Raw genomic sequence first — 6,029 nt, 5'->3', positions numbered from 1 at the left:
CTTATCTGGCTATTATTAAATAGGATATCCTTCTTAGATTGTATCAGATCCTTGAGCATGAGGATCTTGAATTTACCGCGCTTTTGAATTCAAGATGGCGTCTTTGTTGTCAGGTTGTGCAGATGGCAGATCCCAGCTGTCAGCTGTTTGAGAAAAAATAAAACATCCAAGAAATATTTCAAAATTATCGATTTTGTGAATCATTTGTAGAGTTACACAGACAATTAATTATTATTATCATCTCAAGAATCATTATTCTTGTCTAGTTTCTGTTCTGACAATTAATAAGATCCTCCTTTCCTTTTAACATCATGCTGGATTATGCATATCATTCTGCAAACAATATTGATAGCATTCTATCTAGAGAATGAGTGAATTTCAAATGGAATAGAATTGGACACAAAGATTCATCTAAAAACTTGAAAAATCATGAAATTGAAACATATTCCCACTTTGTACCAAATCGATACTTTCTCTGGGAGAATCATGTTGGTAGACTTGACTCTTGTAGCGGCCATTTCAATTTGAATTCAAATAACCAGAAAATATCTGTTAGGTTTTAAAACTCTTCAAAAACAGAGCTACAAAGCCAAGCCAAGAATGCCTTAATTCTCAAAATGCATTATTTGTTGACTTCTACAATTCATTTGATAACGGCGATCATAAATATCTGAATAAGAGCTTGCGAAATTTGTATAAAACCATAGAATAAGAAGTCAGTTCACTAACGCATATCCTTTCTCTGCGATAAAACTTTGATAAATGAAAAAAAAAATGATGAAAATACTCTCAAGAAAAGGAATGGAGTAGTGCAGGGATGTTTACTAGCACCTTTCAAATTTTCCATTTACAAATTTACCCTTATTTAAGCTGCCAAAACACAATTTTTTCAAAAAATCAACATATCTCCTCCTTTTATTAGTTTCTATTTTTCAATTCCCCCCAAATAAACTCGTTTTAGTTGATTTTTCCAGCAAAAACACGAATTTTTCCCCTCTTTCTTTCCAGTTTCACCGATCTCAGTCATCAAAGAGGATGAGGAATCATGATGCAGAGAGGATTAAGGAAGCAGTCCCAACACTTCAGATAAGTTCTTCACTCTTTTTTGTCAATAATTATTTGTTCATTCTATGCCTAAATTTATGACAATCATCAGTCGGATATCACCAAATTAATATAAAAGAAGAAGCAGATTGGATAGTATAATAATCTTAAAAGAAATATTTCATAGAGGTAAAGTTAGTTTTAATTATTTGATTGTATGGTATGATTTGATTGTATTGGTTAATTTGGTGATGGAAACCTCTCGTGGTAGTTCCACCTGCAGCTGCTACAATTGGGACACTACAGATCCACAGTTTAGGTGGAGTCCGAAACATCACAATGTCCATCCACTACTTGCAATGAGTAGTGTAATCTCATACTATACTGTATACTCCTGTGGAGGGATACAGTGCTCAATATAATATTGGAGCGGACCCAACAAATGTAATTTAGTTCTTAGAGTAACTTAATATAGTAGACCTACTGTAATAGTGATGAATATTTATTGTTGACTGAGAATTGAGTGGATATTGAACTCTATTCATATAAAATAATAACTTATTCTCGAAAAATGAACGTTTTTTGAGAGAATTTAAATAAGTCTGCTACTGTATTCTCATGAAAACATGAGACTTCTTCAATATTAACTTTCATCAATGTAATAAAAAACATTATAGACTTTATAATTATTATTACCTCTTGGAGAATATAGGTACCAAGAAAGCATCTATTGACACAGTTACTACATAGGCCTATTTAATTATCATCTCATGACAAGTATACTTGTCTGAGAGTCTGCAGTCTTCAAGAAGATGGAATTTCAACAAAAAATCTAGAATTCGGATTGATTCACTGTAATTTTCATGCCAATGCATCTTATCAACTGCTTTCTCTTATACAGCTTCATTACATCTCAATTTGATGAGAAATAGGATTATTGATTTTATATGAGAAACAATAATAATATGTTTCCATATTGTTTGGACATGTTCTCAAAGAGTATAGAGATGGATCTCTATTAGTAAATTAATAGGATATTATATTGAATCTATATGAATTCGAGATATTTTGAAATATTTTTGGAGCCATCAGATAAATGCTGATGCGCTGTCCACTTGAATCCTTTTATTGATGAAATTCTCATGAATTATCATTATAGAGTTTGGAGCTATGAATCAATTCTGAAATAAGATTGATGGAACAAATCCAGTTATACAAGTTTAATGATCTCCAAGGACCTTTGTTTAACAAGAAATTAATGCAAAGGCAAAATTTCTTATTAATGCAAATGCAGGATGTTTCTTATTTCGAGATTTCACTGAAAATAATTTCAGAACAAGAGTCCAATCTTGATTGTAATAATACTCAATCCCATATAGGTAGAATATTCTAGTGTAGTACTTTGAATTCCTAGAACAGTGACACTTCGACTCATCAATAAAATATGTTTGATTTGTTGATGTGTCACTACTGCATCATTCTAATAGTTTTTGTTTTGTATTTTCAGCTATCACCCACTGCATACAGTGATGAACTCTGAATATTCCGTACCGTACAAAAATGGATACACATTCTGCGAGTGTGTTCGAAGTATAGTGAAAGTAGTGCAGTGTTGTGAAAAAAGTGCTCAAAAGACTGGACAAAAACTCTGGACTCTGGACTTGCTGATTGCTGGGAGGGCGCAACCGCAACAAAGATGAGGTGAGACATTCTTTCAATGTTTTTCCAGCGTTTTTCAATGTTTTTCGATGTTTTTCATTGTTTTTCATTGTTCTTCAGTGTTTTCCAATGTTTTTCAATGTTTTTTCAGTGTTTTTCAATGTTTTTGGATGTTTTTCAATGTTTTCAATGTTTTTTCAGTGTTTTTCAATGTTTTCAATTTTTTTCAGTGTTTTCCAATGTTTTCCACTGTTTTTCAATGTTTTCAATGTTTTTTCAGTGGCTTTCAATGTTTTCCGATTTTTTTCGATGTTTTTCAAGGTTTTTCAATGTTTTTCGATGTTTTTCATTGTTTTTCAATGTTTTCCGATGTTTTTCAATGTTTTTCAATGTTTTTTCAGTGTTTTTCAATAATTTTCGATGTTCTTCAGTGTTTTTCAATGTTTTCAATGTTTTTTCCAGTGTTTTTCAATGTTTTCAATGTTTTCAATTTTTTTCAGTGTTTTTCAATGTTTTTCGATGTTTTTCATTGTTTTACAATGTTTTTCAATGTTTTTCGATGTTTTTCAATGTTTTTCAATGTTTTTCATTGTTTTTCAGTGTTTTCCAATGTTTTTCAATGTTTTTCAATGTTTTTCATGTTTTTTCAGTGTTTTCCAATGTTTTTCGATGTTTTTCAATGTTTTTTCAATGTTTTCCAATGTTTTCAATGTTTTTCATTGTTTTTCAATGTTTTTTCAGTGTTTTTCAAAGTTTTCCAATGTTTTCAATGTTTTTTCAGTGTTTTTCAATGTTTTCAATGTTTTTTCAGTGTTTTTCAATGTTTTCAATGTTTTCAATGTTTTTTCAGTGTTTTTCAATGTTTTTCGATGTTTTTCAATGTTTTCAATGTTTTTCGATGTTCTTCAGTGTTATTCAATGTTTTTCAATGTTTTCAATGTTTTTTCAGTGTTTTTCAATGTTTTTCGATGTTTTTCAATGTTTTTTCAGTGGCTTCCAATGTTTTCCAATGTTTTTCAATGTTTTCAATGTTTTTCAATGTTTTTCGATGTTTTTCATTGTTTTTCATGTTTTTCGATGTTTTTCAATGTTTTTCAATGTTTTTTCAGTGTTTTTCAATAATTTTCGATGTTCTTCAGTGTTTTTCAATGTTTTCAATGTTTTCCAATGTTTTTCAATGTTTTCAATGTTTTCAATTTTTTTCAGTGTTTTTCAATGTTTTTCGATGTTTTTCATTGTTTTACAATGTTTTTCAATGTTTTTCGATGTTTTTCAAGTTTTTCAATGTTTTTCATTGTTTTTCAGTGTTTTCCAATGTTTTTCATTGTTTTTCAATGTTTTTCATTGTTTTTCAGTGTTTCCCAATGTTTTTCGATGTTTTCAATGTTTTTTCAATGTTTTCCAATATTTTTCAATGTTTTTCAATGTTTTTCAATGTTTTTTCAGTGTTTTTCAATGTTTTCCAATGTTTTCAATGTTTTTTCAGTGTTTTTCATGTTTTTCAATGTTTTTTCAGTGTTTTTCATGTTTTTCAATGTTTTCAATGTTTTTTCAGTGTTTTTCAATGTTTTTGGATGTTTTTCAATGTTTTCAATGTTTTTCGATGTTCTTCAGTGTTATTCAATGTTTTTCAATGTTTTTAATGTTTTTTCAGTGTTTTTCAATGTTTTTCGATGTTTTTCAATGTTTTTTCAGTGTTTTCCAATGTTTTCAATGTTTTCAATGTTTTTCATTGTTTTTCAATGTTTTCAATGTTTTTTGATGTTTTTCAATGTTTTTTCAATGTTTCTCAATGTTTTTTATTGTTTTTCAATGTTTTTCGATATTTTTCAATGTTTTCAATGTTTTTTCAGCGTTTTTCAATGTTTTTCGATGTTTTTCATTGTTTTTTCATGTTTTTCAATGTTTTTCAATGTTTTTCAAGTTTTTCAATGTTTTTCAATGTTTTTCCAGTGTTTTTCAGTGTTTTTCAATGTTTTTCAATGTTTTCAATGTTTTTTCAGTGTTTTTCAATGTTCTTCAATGTTTTCAATGTTTTTCAATGTTTTCCAATGTTTTTCAATGTTTTTCAATGTTTTCAATGTTTTTTCAGTGGTTTTCAATGTTTTCCGATTTTTTTCGATGTTTTTCAAGGTTTTTCAATGTTTTTCGATGTTTTTCATTGTTTTTCAATGTTTTCCGATGTTTTTCAATGTTTTTTCAGTGTTTTTCAATGTTTTTCAAGTTTTTCAATGTTTTTCAATTTTTTCAATGTTTTTCAATGTTTTTTCAGTGTTTTTCAATGTTTTCCAATGTTTTTCATGTTTTTTTCAATGTTTTCAATCTTTTTTCAGTGTTTTTCAAGTTTTTCAATGTTTTCAATGTTTTCAATGTTTTTTCAGCGTTTTCAATGTTTTTCGATGTTTTTCATGTTTTTCATTGTTTTTCATGTTTTTCAATGTTTTTCAATGTTTTTTCAGTGTTTTTCAATGTTTTTCGATGTTTTTCAATGTTTTCAATGTTTTTTCAGTGTTTTTCAATGTTTTTTCAATTTTTTCAATGTTTTCCAATGTTTTTCAATGTTTTTCAATGTTTTCAATGTTTTTTCAGTGGCTTTCAATGTTTTCCGATTTTTTTCGATGTTTTTCAAGGTTTTTCAATGTTTTTCGATGTTTTTTTCATTGTTTTTCAATGTTTTCCAATGTTTTCAATGTTTTTCCATGTTTTTCAATGTTTTTCAATGTTTTCAATTTTTTTCAATGTTTTTCAGTGTTTTCCAATGTTTTCAATGTTTTTTCCAGTGTTTTTTCAATGTTTTTCAATGTTTTCAATGTTTTTTCAGTGTTTTTCAATGTTTTTCGATGTTTTTCATTGTTTTTCAATGTTTTTCAATGTTTTTCGATGTTTTTCAATGTTTTTCAATGTTTTTCATTGTTTTTCAATGTTTTTCATTGTTTTTCAGTGTTTTTCAATGTTTTTTCAGTGTTTTCCAATGTTTTTCGATGTTTTTCAATGTTTTTTTCAGTGTTTTCCAATGTTTTTCAATGTTTTCAATGTTTTTTCAGTGTTTTTCATGTTTTTCAATGTTTTTTTCATTGTTTTTCAATGTTTTTCAATGTTTTTCATTGTTTTTCAATGTTTTTCAGTGTTTTTCATGTTTTTTTCAATGTTTTTTCAGTGTTTTTCAATGTTTTTCAATGGTTTTCAATGTTTTTCAGTGTTTTTCATTGTTTTCAATGTTTTTTCAGTGTTTTTAAATTTTTTTCGATGTTTTTCATTGTTTTTCAATGTTTTTCAATGTTTTCAATGTTTTTTCAGTGTTTTTCAATGTTTTCAATGTTTTTCAG

Source organism: Nilaparvata lugens, chromosome 3 (assembly GCF_014356525.2).
Source record: "Nilaparvata lugens isolate BPH chromosome 3, ASM1435652v1, whole genome shotgun sequence".
Classification (NCBI taxonomy): Eukaryota; Metazoa; Arthropoda; class Insecta; order Hemiptera; family Delphacidae; genus Nilaparvata; species Nilaparvata lugens.
Note: the sequence above shows the minus strand (reverse complement) of the source record.